We start from the raw sequence: 16,790 nt of genomic DNA, 5'->3' as shown, positions 1-16,790 counted from the left end.
TTAATTAAAGGTAGTTCAGGTATCTCTGTTTCACTTTCTATCTGGCAGCTAGTAGATCAAATGTAATAGTTACTAATATTGCGAAGAAAACAAAACATATAGTTTAAATAATGGCAATGAAATCTCCTTATATGTTCATCCTTGAAAGAGTTCTTTCTTTTATTTCTTTCAATATTTAGATTAATGTATTTCTGTGATAGATTATAACCAAATTAATTTCAAGTTAGGTATAAATTCCTGAAGGACTGTTTCACACTTTTTCTAACTTCATGAAGTATCAGTTAAGTTCTTAAACTATAAAACACCTGTGTTGTTGAATAAACATTATACTTCCCTTCATAAAAGCTCTTTTATTCAGCCATTCTTAATATTTATTAAGGTGTAAGACAGACTTAACAGCTCCTCCTTTTTAACTACATAAAATAAAAATTGTCACGTTCTTGGCTCCCTTGAATAGGACCTTACACCCTGAGTACTCTAATTTCAGTAGAAGTGTTGTGCAACCTGGCACTTCTCAACACAAATAAGATTATCAGAATCTGTTCCTCAATTCCATAGATGTTTTGAAAGCAGAATAAGAGATTTTCTTATCACATATAGTGAGAAGCGTTTTCCTCAAAGTCTGTATTTGATTAAGTTTATTTGAGCAACAGCACGCTAACAACTTTGCATTGGTGTGAGATGCTGATTATCTTGTATGAGCTAGGTCAGATGGCTTGGTGGACTCTTCTAACTTCATTTAGTTTCTGTTATAAATCCTGTATGCCTTGGAAGTCCAGGTAATTGACAAAAATATGTTAATTATATGGGAAAAGTAAGATCTATGATGTTGGTACTAATTCATACCTCTGCTTTTAGTCCTGTCTACGTGTTTTAGAAGCTGCTGTAATTGTATATATTTTGTTTGTTAGCAACTTCTGGTGTTAGTTACTTGAATGTTGTATTTTGGCTTTAAAATCATTCCTGATTCTAATAAATCATATTTATTCCTCTTTCTTTCACCTTCCTTTTGTTTCAAGAGAATTGTGTCCTCTCTTTCCATGCATGAGAAAAAGAAAAATGCATGCAGATGCTTCCATTCAGCCAGAGATGTGGTTAATTTACATTTCTGGAAAGTGGGAAGAAGGGCAGCTTGAAAAGAGTTTGCCTCTAGAAGGGTTGAGGGAATTCTTTTCCTTGCTTTTGTTGTGCAGAAGCAGCTGACTGTCTGAAAGAGGAGCTTATCAGCTAGTATAGAGAGGAACACAGACTTTGGACTCTGTTCAATTACTTAAAAATAACTGCTTAGTCCTATTTGCAGTTGAGAGCCAATACATCCTTTGAGATCCAAGATGTCCCTACCTGGCTGGGGGATGAGACATGAGGCTTTCAGGAGATCCATACCCTGATCTTCTCCAGCAGGGGCTGGAGGCCAGGAAGCTAGGCTAGAACTTCCTAACATGCCGCTAGTCATCTGTGTGGATGACTGAATTGAACTCTTTTTGGCTGTTTTATTATTTGGCAAGTTTCTGGGCTTTCATTTTTAGATGCTTGTTTTTCTTTCATGCTTTCTAGTATCAAAGTAATAAAGCATTAATGCCATGGAGTGCAGAACCAGATTTGCTATCTTTAATTATCTAGAGAGCAAAAGTCAGCCTATAAAACAGCAGCTATTAGAATAATATGTAACAGGAATTATGAAGTAGAAGGTTATGGCTGTCACTTCTTTGCATGTAGGAACCTAGCCTTTCAGTGGTGACAATGGCCACAATTAATAGACAGTCTCATTCTCTTATGATCTCCTGTCCACCTGAGGCCAGTGTTGCTCTGTATGGATAGATTATAGAGCAAGTCCCGTGTCAAAAATGTTGAAGATACAAATCAAACTTATATGCATTCTGTTCCGAGCCCTGACTTGTTTCTTGTCTTCTGTTCAGGGCTTTATTCTCCATGTGGCTCATCTCTCATAGCTGGACTCTGCTGCCTCTCTAGAGCCTTCCACAATTTGGACTTTTTGCCCTTTTGGCTGACTCTGCCTACCTCCTTTCTAGCTAGCCAAATCTGCGTGGTCCTGAAACTTATTTTCCCAGAATAGTCTGTTCCCTCTGGCTATCCTCTGCTTCCTTTACAGTGACTGCATTCCTTTCCCCTCTTTGGGTTTTGTCTTCACTTTGGCTCTCCTTGCCTGTTCTTCATTCCCATGCCTACCTTTTCTTCTGGCTGTGGAGCCCATACTCGTTCCTCTGGGGTAGTGAAGTATTGCTTCATCTGTGTCAGGTTTCTTGTGGGAGTGTTTTGCAATTGTGGCCATCCTCTCCTGGATTTGCTCTCTTTTGCAGACATCAACAATGACAGCAGGACCTTTTGCTGTGGACAACAGTAGTGTTGACAACTCTGCCACTGCTTACTCCTTCCTTTGTTTTTAGTACTAATAAGTCTCTGTGAGTGGCTGGAAATGTCAATGTTTGATAGAGATGGCAGCTAATTGAAAGCCAGAGAGAAGGAGAAAGTTAGAATGGCAGCTAACTTGCAGTGTAGTTGCCTAGTTGCAATGCATGGCCTGGAACGGAAATTTAACTCTAATGCCATAATATTTGTAAGTGCTATTGCCTTGGGACCACAGTTTCACTCAAACTGGATGATCTTTTATGCAGTCCATTCTTTGTTATTAGGCAGCAGGAAAATGTTTAAATCACCAACTCATCTTTCACTGAATCTCAGTACTCTGTAGCTATGTCATCATCACTGACTATTTCTGGAGGTACCTAAAGTAAAGAATTTTGACTCTCTATTTAACAAAGAATTCACTGTACCTTTAATAGCAGAATACAGCAAGCACCAACATGGAAAGACTTGTGTGAATCCAACCAGTCCAGACTTGTCACAGCCACCTTAATGCCCATTTACATTGTAATTTCTTCAAACAAAAGCCTTTGAAACATGAACAAAAATATGACCCATATACAGTCTATGTTACTTAGTGCATAGGGCAGCTTGACCTAGTTGCAGCTCTTGCTCAGATGTCCAGCTTTTTCACTTGTATGTTGCATTTTCTTGTTTAGTAATCTGTTTGTTCTGTAAGCTGAATTTCTTTGAAAATTTTATTATTTTCCTGTTAATTAAATAATTTCCCTTCCATTTTTCTTTTAAGGAAATGGTTGCCTTTCTGTTTTACTGATAAAGCTGAGATAAGCTACAGATTATATCTTCTTCATATATGTTTCTACCACAGGAACACAGCTCCCCAAAAGAAAGATGTTAATTACCTCTAGCAATAAACATTTTGGTTTATGCAAACAGTGCAAATTTAATAGAGTAGTTTAGCATCATGAATGTGCATGCTGTATCACTGCACTGTGGTCTTAGAATCACAGAATTATTGAAGTTGGGAGGGACCTCTAGAGATCATCCTATACAACCTCCCTGCTCAGAGCAGAGTCAACTACAACGGGTTTCTCGTGGCCATATCCAGTGGGGTTCTGAATATCTCCAAAGATGGAGACTCCACAGCCTCTCTGGGCAGGCTGTTGCAGTTCCTGACCACTCTCATCATATAAAAGCTTTTTCTTATGCTTAAATGGAATTTCCTGTATCTCAGTTTGTGCCTATTGCCTCTTGCCCTTTCACTGAATACCACTGAGAAGAGTCGACCTCTGTCTTCTCAACTTCCCCCATCCAGTGTTTATACACACTCATATGATCCCCCGAGCCTTCTTTACTCCAGGCTAAAGAATCCCAGCTTTCTCAGCCTCTCCTTCTATGAGAGATGCTCCAGTTCCTTGATCATCATCAAGGCCCTTTGCTGGACTCACTTTGATATTTCCACATCTCTCCTGTACAGGGGACCCCAGAGCTGAACCCAGCACTCCCCATGGGTCTCACCAGGGCTGAACAGAGGGGAAGGATCACCTCCCTTGAGCTGCTGGCAATGCTGCTTCAAATGCAGCCCAGGATGCTGTTCGCCTTCTTTGCCATAAGGGCACACTGCTGGCTCAGGGTCAACTTAGTGTCCACCAGGACCCCCAGGTCCTTCTCGGCAGAGCTGCTCTCCAGCAGGCCAGCCCCCCAGCCTGTCCTGGTGCACGGGGTGCTGTCCACAGGTACAGGACTCTGCATTTGCCTTTGTTGAACTTCATGAGCTTCCCCTCTGCCCATCTCTCCAGACTGTCGAGGTCCGTTTGAATGGCAGCACAGCCCTCTGATCTATCAATCACTCCTCCCAGTTTTGTCTTCTACAAACTTACTGAGGGTGCAGTCTATCCCATCATCCATATCATTAATGAAGATATTAATATTGAGCCTAGTATTGACCCTGGGGTGCACATGTACTATTTATGCTGTTTTTCTTTTTAATAGATAGATTCTGTGTGTATTAGAAGATAGATATCAGATTTCCCTCTTCCCAGATCTCCCTCAGTCTTTGCTTTCCTAGACTGAACAAATTCAGTTCCTTCAGCGTTTTTTCAACTTAAAGTCATGACTTCTAGATTTTGAGTGGTTTGGGGAGGGGAGATTTACCTCTTCCAGCTCTCTCCAGTTTATCTATATGTTTCTTAAACTCTAATACTCAAATACAGGCGGCATATTTATCAGTGCCAGTAAAAATTATTACAGCAAATGCCTCTTTTATTCATCATCTGCCCAACTCTTTAGTTGTAACATTTTATCTGTTATATTTTGGCATATTTGTTCATCCTTGAATGCTTTTTTAGGATTACAATGTTCATCTTTTAGTCCTGGTATTTTCTCAGTGAATGTGTCCAACGTGTGTGTAATGATCTAGACCATTCTCTGAAATTAGTATTTGCCTAGTATTGCAAGCAGCTGTAATGTACTACTGTTGTTACACAGTTTGCATCTGCTGTTGACTTCAAGAGCATTGGGTTTCTCTTAGTGATATGGTCTGATGCTGACCACCTCTCATTGCAAATGGCGTACTTTTGAATACAGAGAGTTTCACTGGTGGCAATCCAGTAGTGTAAAGGGTACTGTCACCAAGACACTAACCCCGAAAATAGACTTCCATCTGTAATATACCTGCACTGTACTATGCAACCGTAATATGACTTTTTTTGCTCCCTCAGAGACCCTATCACGAATAAGAGACTGGTAAACTTTTAGGTCTTAACATGTAAACTTAGTAGCTATGTAACCCTTATGTCTGAGGAGGAAAACTGGGTTGTAGAGCTCTTCATAGCTTGATTTACGCTTATCTGAGTTTTTGTGTGTGTGCGTGAAAAGATTAGCAAATGGCAGTTCCATAGATAACATCCAGTTCACAGTTCCCAGACTATCAGTCATGACCAGAACGTGGGCTTCAGCAGCAGGGCTTAGCAGTTTGCTTCATCTGTTGGATACAAAGGGTAAAAGGTGTTGCTTCTGACCTCTGCTGAATAAGTGCCTTGTTCATGCACTTTTTCTGCCTTTGGAAAAGTGCATGAATCAATGTGCAGCTGACACTCCTATGGCACCGTCAGCTTTTGGCTCCAGCAGTGACTATGGCTTGGTATAGCACAGTAACATAGCAACAGCTTAAAAATACAGAGCTGTATTGTCTAGGAAATTGTTACTCCACAGTGATTGCAGTGATAGCCAATACAATGCAAATATGTAGGTCATACCAAAAGAAAACTAAAATGGGATTTATTTATTTCTTTTTCTTATTTTTTCCTTTTTTGACACTCTCTTTGATGTTTTGAAAATAGCGTTTTTATCCCAGCTGTTTTTGTTCTTTTCTCTTGAAATATGTCAGTTCCTTTCATTGGGTTTTAGAGGAGAAAAATAATTGGATTTGTGGATTGATTACTTCCTTGCTTATCCTGTCACTGACAACTTATCTGTGTAGCAATACTGACAGCTGTTAATGGTTTCTGTCCAATATAGAGAGATTTATATTAGTTTTGATTGTTTATTTCAGAAGGACGTAAAGGGCAGCTCTACTGAAACTGATATTTTTACAAACGCAAAGTAGTAGATCGTCCCTGCAGAACAACTGGTAACAATATACATAAATTATTTTGGAATTCTGCAGGAGTAAAGATGTTGGAGAAGCCTGCTTTTCCTCTCTGCTCTTTTGTGATTTGGCCCACCTGACTTAAGATATCTATAAGCTATGAGCTGCATCTCTCCTGGGTATTCAGGCTCCTATTGCACCAAAAAAATAATTAAAATAGTCAGTGCAATTGGATGTTGAGTCGAGTGACCAAGTGTAGGCATCAGCTATAGGATGAGCTTAGTTGTTCTGTAGACTCCATTAGTTGCAGTGAATAGGGACCTAATTCAGTCCCTATCCAGTGCCATTGTAGATGTCTTAAGGTTTCCCTCCTGGCCTCCAGCTGCTTCTGCAAGAGGCCCTGGGCTTCCCATAGATCCTTTCTCACCTCTGTTTACAGATTATGGATTTTTCAGTTATCTCAGGCCTCTCAAATCATGCTAGATCTCTAGGTTTAGGCAACTGAATTGAACCCTCAACTTTCACTGGAGGCTCACCTGAAGACAATTTAAAGTAAATAAGCTGAATCCTACCAGTAAAGTGAGCTGCATCTCACCTGTCAGGGAGGGGAAATGGAAATGGAAATGGAAATGGAGGGAGGGAGGGAGGGAGGGAAAGGGAGGGGGAGAGAGGGAGGGAGGCAGAGAGAGAGAGGGAAATGGGGGGAGGGAGAGATGGGGAGAGGGAGATGGAGAGATGGAGGGAGAGAGAGAAAGGGAGGGGGGAGAGAGGGAAAGGGAGGGAAGGGGAGGAGAGGGGAGGGAAGGGGAACGGGAACAGAAAGCAGGGGAGGGAGAGAAAGGGATACTAATACCTCCAGGATATGATTCAACCCACCTATTTTAAACACCTATTCCAAGGATGGTCTGTAGAAATATCAGTCTCCTTCCATGTTTTAGAAACAAAGCCTAGATTACTAAATTAGACTAGAAGTGAATTCTTGTAACTCCAGACTGACTTTTTCTGCAGGTTATTCAGCTTTCAGTGTGTACATTCAGCAACAGCTGAAGTACAACAGTGAACAAACATTGTACTGTTGGGTAGTTACGCTGTTCATTGGACAGTCTGACTTAATTATCTTGTACATCTTAGCCTTTTCCAAGAATGGAAGCCAGCACTTTTTTTTTTTTTTTAACTTCAGGCAACCTTTATCTTTTTTTTTTTTTTTTTAAACAACAGCCCCCTTTGATGTTTCTTTTAACTATATTTGTTTTATAATTACTTTTTATTTTAGACACCACAGAAGAAGATTAAAGCCAGATGAATTTAGTGGAATTGAATACCTAGGTCCCAATTCAAAAAGAGCTTAAGATCTTAATTGTGAAAATAAAATTTATTTCGTTTCTTTGGGTCATAAGACCTTCTATTGGAAGGAGAGTTTCCACTGTTCTATAACTGTGTTTACTGGTGTATTTAGAAATATTTTCCATGTCCTTTTATACACTTTTTAATGGTTGAAAAGGAATACCTATACATTTTTCTATGTTACTTTCAATTTTTAAAAATACTTGCAGCTGCTTAGTGGCAAGCATTTTGAACCTGTATGAAACTGCACCTGCGGAGGGGGGAGGCCGGAGGAGGTTCCCAAATGAGTTGTTGATTTGTTATCTGCAGGTATGCTTTTTATATTTAGACCTCTGAGTGATCCTTTTCATATCACTTCAGCAATACAGTTATGTTTGACTTTTTAGTGTTGGTGCATCTCTGATAATGTTGCTGGACATCTGTGACCTTTGTCAAGATGGTAAGGTGTAATGATACAATTAGGGATAGATGAGAAGTAAATTGGTATGTGCAGGTCTGATTTCAATTCAGGCAATGAGTGTTTGAAAGCAGGATTCTGATTTGCAGGTTAACTGAACGTCTGTTGCAGCTTCCATGCAGTCACCTCAAAGCACTCTCCAAGTGTTAATCAAGTAAAATTCAAGAATGCATCTTCTGAATGAAAAACAGGTTATTTCCCTGCTTATAAGGGTATAAAACATGAGGCATAGAAAATGAAAAATCTTTGCATGCTCACCAATAACACAATGTTCATTTTTTTGGTTCCTGATAATCTGAAGAAAATTTCCTAGGACTGGAAGTGACCTCCTGGGACATGAAATCAAGTCCTTTGCTATCACAGGCAGCCTCATCATATAATACATAATTAGGAAGCTGATCAAGGTCTGTCTAGAAACTAATTGGCCATTATTACTCACTTTGGAAGGGTGTTTCAGAATGTCATTGCTCTCATGCTTTGACTCCTTACTCTAATTTCCAAATTACATTTATTCATGTGCAATTAATACACCCTTGTTCTTCTGCCGACATAGTCCATTAGCTTTCCTTATTTCTTTTAGCACTTTTATTGTCAGTTTAAACTTAGGCATCCTCAGATGTTTTTGACCTAAACCAACAAATCCTGCCAGTCGTCATAGTAATCCCCCTCTGTAGGTATCTTCCTTCTACAAAGATGCTTTTTTTCTGCAGCTGCATCCTATTTCTGGTTGCTTCTATTTTTATAATTAGACTAAATATGAAGCAAAAAAGATTCTTATACCTTTCCTTTTAAGGTACTTGTAATTATTTAAATTAACACATCATTGTAATTGGGGTGAAATGTCCTGATGTAAACACGTGTTGCAGTCAGTCAGAAAAGGTTTCATTAATTTCTTGGTACATTTCATAGTTTTTCACTTACCCTGGCACTTGTTTTCCTTTCAACAGCAATTATTTTTTTCTAACACTATGGTAAGTTACTCTCCTCTGCCTGCAGAACACCAACGGGTTATAATTCCCATTGTCCCATTGGTGTTAAAAATATTCACAGTTCTTGCAGGTACCGGTCCATGAGGTTACGTTCATCAGGTTTGAAGGGCTTCTCTCTGTATCCTTAATTTAAATTTAGATGTGAGTTGTTCCCCTGAATTAACTACTGCTCTTTGTTTGGGTATTCTTAGCATCCGTACATAGAAACTCAACACTGTATCCTCACAGCTTGAGAAATGGTGGAGAAGCAAATAGGTGTAGAAGTTTTGCATCTGAATACATATATATGTATCTCTTCTGACCTCTGCCCGAATGTATTTGTACCTTTTTTTGGATTATCTTAAAATGTATTTGATTCAAAACTCTGGCCAGCAGAGGAATTTTGTATACTCGCTCTACAGAATGGATCGGTTTTATTTGCTCTATTATATGTGCATTCTCATCTGTAACACTGATACTTAGGTGGCCTTGCATTGTGAGAGAGTCTGTATTAGACAGAAATGGCCTATCAGGAGGCAGTGAAGGGTCTAAATAATACTGGCAAGTTCTTCTTAAGTAAAAATACCAAAAGAAATAAAATAATCTTTCAAAGTTTCTTTTTTTCTTGGTATCATTAAAAACTCTTCCTAGAAAGAATTAGAATTAGAAAGAACCTGTCTAGATAAAATATTGGAGAAAATAGTTCAGGAATTTTGAATTTCATTGTGTAGCCTTGTTGACCTAAGAGGCCTTTTTTAGCTTTTGTTTGTATCACGCTGTGATTCAGGCAAGGAAGCTAACCTTTCTTGTACTTATCATAGGTTTTCTCATAGGCCGTCAAGAAGGACCCTTAAGAATGAAGATTGTACTCATATTTCAGTTGTTTAAAAATAAAGAGTTATGTAAGATCTCAGTGCTGCAGTATGCTGAACGTTGTAGTCTTTGAGCACAAAAAGTTAAGTAGACGCTTAACTTTTCAGCATGTAACAGCTTCCATTCACATTCCTCACAATGATTTTAAATTAGTGAAATTATGCTCTACTTAAATGCTTTGCTGTTTTGGGAACACGTAGAATAGAAATCAGGACAACTTTTTTTAAAGCTGATGAACCTTTTTGAGAGGACTCGGTGTTTAAGTAAGAGGAAGTTCCAAGGAAAATAAAATGCCATCCTTCACTTTATGCAGATAGAGAGGGTTACTAATTTAAAATGTTATCATGTAGAGAAATCATGGAAATTCATGGAATGGAATTTCCATTCATGGAAATTTCATCCTTCATACGCAGGATGAAAAGGTAAGCCACACTGAAATTAGTAAGAGTATTGCACTGATACCCTAGGGCATCTAAAATGGCCCTAAATGTCTGTGTTTAAGCAGTTTAACTCCAGCATCAATTTCAAGTCTAAGATTTCTGCAAGGTCATATTTCTGTGAAAAGATAGACAAATATACTGGACAAAGGTCTAGTATCAAAAATTTGTAATACACCATGTGGCCTATTTTTAAAAGGCACCAGCCTTTCTTCTCTTTCTTTGGTGACCACATGAATTTGTAAATAATCAACAGTACATAGTTACTGGTTACCCAGTGTATTGTTACATAGTCAATAACAAAGAATACCTTTGTAAAAAGTGCACAGATTTTTTTTTTCATATATATGCTACTGCGGGATAGCATACTTTATTGGACTTTATGAGGCACCCTGATGTTTATTATTTTCACCAAATGCAGGTAGCTTGCTTATCTTTTGACTCAGTATCTTTGTCATGGTCCTAACTGATCATTTACTTTAGCATGCTAGTGCTTTGCCTTGTGTTAAAGAGACCGTGTAACTAACAACAAAAGTTGGAAGCAGCAAATTCATGGTCATTTAGCTCCTCCCTGTGAGATTGCAGAGAATGAAGTTTGGACCAGAGCAGAGTTTCCTTCAGGCATTGGGAGCTGATTGGCCCTGGGCACCACAGCTGATAGCAGCTAAAAATAGTAACCGTATAAAAGGATACAGAGCGGCACAGCTGCCCGTGCATTCCCTTCTCGAACGTTAGCAAGGGAGGATATGATGTTCTTCAAGCCTCTGCAAATATGTTACCAGGAACATTCTGCTTCTTAATTCCACTTAACAATTAACTCATCAAATAAAAAAACACACTGGACTGTATGACTCATGGGGGAAGTAACCAAGTTATAATTAAAAAAAACACATCGAAGACTAGATTTTCCAAGCACAGACTGACAGGTGGGCCACTGGTATGTCTTTGGAACTGTGCCTGCAGAACATCCGTGTTTTTCATATACAAGAATGTTGTACTTGTATGTATAGTCACATAATCATCTGTATGAGGAGTGTACTTTGTGACTGTGGAATTATAAGCATTTGTAAAAACAAGCGTCTTTTTATTTGACATGGGCTGTACTGTTTTGCATTGTGTGCTAAACTGGCATTGAGGAGTTCAGGACTCCGTTCGTAGCTTTGCTGTTGATTGTGGACAAACCAGATCCCTTCCTTGCGTTTCTGTTCCCTTTTAAGCTCTGCCTCTCTTCTCTGTTTAAACTGTAAACCCTTTTGGGGAACAGTGACTTCAGTGCATTGCAAGGTAAATCTTTGGACATCTGAAACACTTTGGATAAATGAAGAAGGCAGACACGTGTTGAAGAACTCCCCTTTAAAAGTCTCGAAAAAGTTAGAAGGAATTGAAAGCAGGGTGCAATCAGGGAAAGCGCTAGCAAGTCTTAAAAATTGGTAGCAGTGTCAGCCCTATCAATAATGAACTATTTCCTTATGTATTAATATTTCAAGTCCTCCTCTTTGATTTTATAAAGCTCCGCACGATGGAATTTGCAGGGGTGAATTCCCTTCCAATTTAGTTCCACTGTGTTAATTTTTGTATGGTTTATAATAGGTTTATAATGTTCGGCAAGACTGACAGATGACCTTGCTAACCTACATTCAGTTTTGATCTGATACACTTAATTATTTGGGAAGGTCAGTTATAACTACCAAGTCATTTTCCGTTTCATAAGAATATTCAATTACTTTTTTATTTATGTCTTAATTGAGAGATCTTTCATAGCAAATGGAGTAATTGTGAAGGATGTTGTTTCAGCTATTTTGTAGAATAAAGTCTTCCTTTTGTAGTCAAGAGAGCCAGCATTAGCAGCTGTGGTAGGAGCCCCCACACAATGGCTTCCACCTACACTAGATATAGAACTGAGAGTCGTCAATCTTTACCGAACACAAAGCTCTTAGCCTTTCCTCTCTGAAAGTTCGTTACAATTTTCTGTGTAACTTGTAGCCAAGATATGATCTGAGAGTCTCTTATTGATGCCATCCTCTGCAGTGGGATTTAGGCTTTCTATTAACGTCATGAAATACCCTTATATATATCAATTTATCAGTTTATATTTATCAGTTACTCTGACATCAACTACTACTTAGCGCTTGGCCAGGAATGGATGGAAATTGCTAATGTTGAGTAAAGGCCCCAATATCTCATTAGCATTTGATGAACTGATGTAGGTCTCTCACCTCTTCTGCCCAGAGTTATATCAATAATTGTCGATAATCAATTAAGGTTAGAACAGTGAGACTGAAAAATGGCAGTGAGCGTTGACATTTCAGTGATCTATGAAGTTCCTTTCAAGTATCGCAACCAGTGACCGAGGGCCCACACCTTCGTTATTAAAGCAATACCTGATATATGCACTGTAGAAATCTTATGATTTAGGAAAAAAAAATGAGAAAAAAATTGGAAAATCTTCCATTTGAGAGAAAAAAGCTTACATTCCAGTTAGAATACCCAGTATTCCCAATTCTGACAGACTTAAATGAGACCCCATAGCTATTCAGACTCTGCTCAGGGGTCAATTTCACACTAAGGTTTACCTACAGCTAAGCTCTTCTTTAAGAATTGCCACCACTTTTTTTCTCATTCACATAAGGAACACCACTCACCTGAGTTCAGTGATGCTTTCAGTATGACCTTCCTGGCTCATACTATGTTTTGAAGCTTAGGGTGCTTTTATTAGGTTTGGCACTATCCAATTTGCAGTAAGGGCATAGACTAAACCACCTAAATGCTGATAGTCATCCTAATTCTTGCTCAGTTGCTGGAAGTACAGATAACCATGCTTCACTGGGGAAGAATGAGAGGACAGTTCAGCACAAACAACGATGGGATTTATCTTTGGAAGTCCTAATAACTTGTGCATGGTGGTAACTGGCACCAGTGAAATTCTAATAACTTGAAAGTGCAATCACAGGAGAGGTGTTCACATCTGTGTGTAACTAACCATGTCACTTGGATTCATGCTCGTGTCTGTGTTAATTCTGCAGTGAAGAGGATCCCTAAGCAAAGAAAAACTAAAATGAGGTATAACCAAATCAACTTCAGTTGAACCTTCCAATGAAGAAAAAAGGGGAAAAAATATCACCATTCCTTTAATAAACCATGATGTGATGCACTAAGAAAAATGAGCTTGTTCTCTGGCAAACGTTATGGAAACTTTATCACAGAAGTATCAAGAGGTGGAATGAAAAATAAATGAGGGCAATTTCCTAAGAAGAACGGAGGAGTTATACAGTTTACTGCAAGGCTGAAGGTCAGCAAGCTGCATGTTTCTTTAGCCAAGGTGTACAGTGTTGCCCATTGATGAGATAGACCATAAAGTATGCAGAGGCCAAACGTTGCTGCTAGAAAGAGAGATAAAAACGGGTTAAGATCTGCTATTTCACAATGAACAGGTGTGGATTTATAAGGGAGCCAAAAGCCAAAGACTCCTTTCTTAGCCTGGTAGTACATATGCTCTTGAGGAAACAGCAAGCTGCTGAGCACAGATCCATAATTGTAATCTGCTGTGCAGGTAGCTTGTGGCTTCATCTGGCCCTGCTAAATATGACTAGTGCCAAACTTTGAAACCTATGGGAACTGGTTTGAGTCGCAAGTAATTTCAAACTGAGTTGTTGGGACTTCATCTCTCAGAAATGTTGTGGGTCTGCATACAGGAAGTAATTCCTGCTTTCAGCCAAATTGTTCACTGAACAACAGAGTGAAGCACAAACATATTGAACAAAATCAGCAGCAAATGTGCATTCTGTGGGCCTTATTTACTGGGAGAGATCAAAGCTTAGTTTGAGGCCTGCATGAGATATGCATGCCGTTTTGAACCCTTTCTGTATGTAATAATTCATTAAATGGGATTTGAGTAGTATGTTGTGTGCTGGTCTCTTGCTTGGGGGAGTTCATCCCCATTGCATGTTCATAGTGCAAATCATATGAAGTTAAGACTTAATTTATAGCAAGAAGCACACCAATAAATGAACAGAAATAATCTACATAGGGAATTGCGCTAAGAATGCCCATAAACTAAGACAGGGATATACATTATTCACTCTGTCACAGACTTTTAAGTAAAATAATGTAGTTGTAGTTCTAGGACAGCAGTGACTTAACAACAGCGAGTAGTCATCACGCTTACTTGGTGTTATTTTTTTATGCTATCCGTATGTTAGGTCTAGAAGATCTGTAGTGCTCTCCACTCTATCCCCTACAATACCACTTTCCAGAGCGGTCTCTGTCCTCTTTGGAAAATCTTTGCTGTTAATTGAAATGCCAGTTTTGGAACGATAGTAAAAGAAAGAAATCTTTGCCCTCTAGAAGTCTCTAATGAATACAATGTTAGGAGATGATTTTGTGACTTTTAAGTGCCACCTCCCTGTGAATGTTTAGCTCTGACTATCTCAACATGATCACTGAGATAATTATCCATAATGAAATCCCTCTTCACGTTGAGCAGCAGTGTTTTTTTTTTCCTTAAAGTTGTTAATGCTTATTAATATTACAGCAAAGTTTGATACTGCATCCATACAAAAACATAATTATATATTAAAATAATTTCTTGCTTTTGGAACATAACTTATTCTGCAAAACTCCTGTCTGAGCTGATTCTAGCAATCTGCCATTTTGGTAAACAGCTGATTTTATCCAAAGAACGTTAGAGCTAAAATCAGGCATTTTTAGTAAACAGTAAAAGAGAACTTTTGTAGCTAGTGGCTACAACAGTGCCTCAAATATCTGAGGCAAATCTCTTTTGATTTTTCTGAAGACTGAGAGAGTGTCATGTTGCAGTGCAAAGGGAAATGGAAATTTCATTCTGGGCTTTATAGTGTCTTACTTTTAAATAAATAGCTCGTCAAAGCTACTAGTATGCAATGATGTTAAAAGCAGTTGCAAATTTGCAAATAATTCAGAAATGTCCCCAGAAGATATTTTTTCATAACCTGATCAAACAGGATGGCTGAGTAGCTAGTTATGCAGTTGCTGCTTAGGTGCACTCCTTTTGGGGAATTAGGCAGTTAAATAGGTATTAGGCAAATACCATAGCCCCAAATCCCATTTCCTGCAGCAGAACCAAGATTTTACTTCTTTTTTTAGTCCGTAATGGAAATTATTCACAATGTGGATAATTATCCACAATGTTTCTGGCTTCCAGCAAAGGTTTACTTTTATTTTTTAAAAACTTGTAATGCCCTACTCTGACAGAATGAAATGGGTAGCAGCAACAAGCAAGCACGGGAGAACGCACTCCGTGCCCTGATGCTTCCTGGCGACTTAGCAGCCTGCTAGGGAACTAACTCAGTGATAGAATTACATTCTGTATGCTTGGCCTCTGAGTCACCTCCTCAGAGCAAATCTTTGCTGGAAGTGAAGCTTGGATCAGGCCTGTGAAAGCTGATAGTACCTTAAGAGTTCACCTATAATGAGAGGGCTTATGGGGAGATGTGACAGTTCTTTTTCTGAAGCTGTTCTCTTCTTTTATTAATAAGGTGACATGGTCATATTCATTTATATACCTCATAAACGTCCAACTATAATGACTCGGCTTATGAAGACTTCATAATTCAGTATCTAATGTTCTTGTACGTAACTCAAAGCCTCTGCTGCTTCTGACTTGTGAGAAAATGATAGGCCAAACTAAGCAGCTTATTCTTTGCAGTAAAATGAGAGTGTACTAATTATTTATCAGTATCTTGTCGTTAATTTGACAGAAGAAAGAACTGATTTCATAACACGAAACAGAGCCATCTAGAGAATAACAACCGTGAGAGTTGAAAAGGTTCCACTCAGATGTAAGCGATAAGTCAGTTTTATATGACAGCAAAGCAGTAAATGCATGAATAAACTCCTGGAGTATTTTTATATATATATAGTATATATCCTCCTACTCACTGCCTCCTACAATGTTTATCTTAAATCAAGCTTTCAGAATCCATTTTAAAAAATACAACATTTATATGAACCAGGACTGTTTTGCTTAGAGATGAGCACCTTCTTTAAGAAAATATGTACCATTTTCTCTTCTTAAAGGGAGAAAAAGTGATTGAGAAAGTATTAAGCATTTCACAGAATCAAGCAGTAAGGAATGAAGGAAATGGTCTATAGCAGGTCCTTTGCTACAGAACACCGTTCCTTCGCATATATTTTTCCATTCACTTCCATTTAATTAGATGTCCTATAATCAAACATGCTTGCTTCTAAGTTTTCATTTTGTCGTGAATATTTGAGATGATGCTTAGCGTTAGCAATCATAAATTTGAAGTAAAGTATGGAGTGTCTTCTAGAGATTTTACTTTGAGGTTGCAGAAAATCAGAGATTTTTTGAGGTAGGTTAGATTGTTCTCTCCTTGGATACCTAAAAGCACAGAGAGAACACCAGATTTGTGGTGTAGCCTTCTTACACGGCATCTTTTGTCGCTTCTGAGCACCCTAGTACAAGGCCTGGGGTAGGGGGCGAATGCAAGATGGTATCTCGTGGGTGAAAGCGGATGACACTGCTGCCCAGAAGCATCCTGAAGCGCTTGGGTCTGACCCCTTCCTGCAGTAGCTTATAACTGGGTCAGAGCAAAATCACCTTCAGGGCATCTTAGTTCCCTTTCTCTAAATTGCGTAGTCTTCATTCTGCTTTGCTGAGCTTCAGCACAGAGTCTTTGTCTTGCAAATTAAGTGTAATTTGCCACTAAACCCAGATAATAAATAGGAAGGAAGTATTTTTAAATGTTTTGATATGTTCAGTCTCTACAGAAATTGCTACA

General features: G+C 38.7%; 1 protein-coding gene across 2 annotated transcripts in view; it reads left to right on the top strand.

Moving 5' to 3' along the window:
- Positions 1-16,790, top strand: part of CLIC5 (chloride intracellular channel 5) — a 95,203-nt gene that overhangs the window by 12,949 nt on the left and 65,464 nt on the right. The gene's annotated exons all lie outside the window — the stretch shown is intronic.

The sequence above is a fragment of the Struthio camelus genome, chromosome 3 (assembly GCF_040807025.1).
Source record: "Struthio camelus isolate bStrCam1 chromosome 3, bStrCam1.hap1, whole genome shotgun sequence".
Lineage (NCBI taxonomy): Eukaryota > Metazoa > Chordata > Aves > Struthioniformes > Struthionidae > Struthio > Struthio camelus.
Note: the sequence above shows the minus strand (reverse complement) of the source record. Positions and strands in the feature narration are given on the sequence as shown.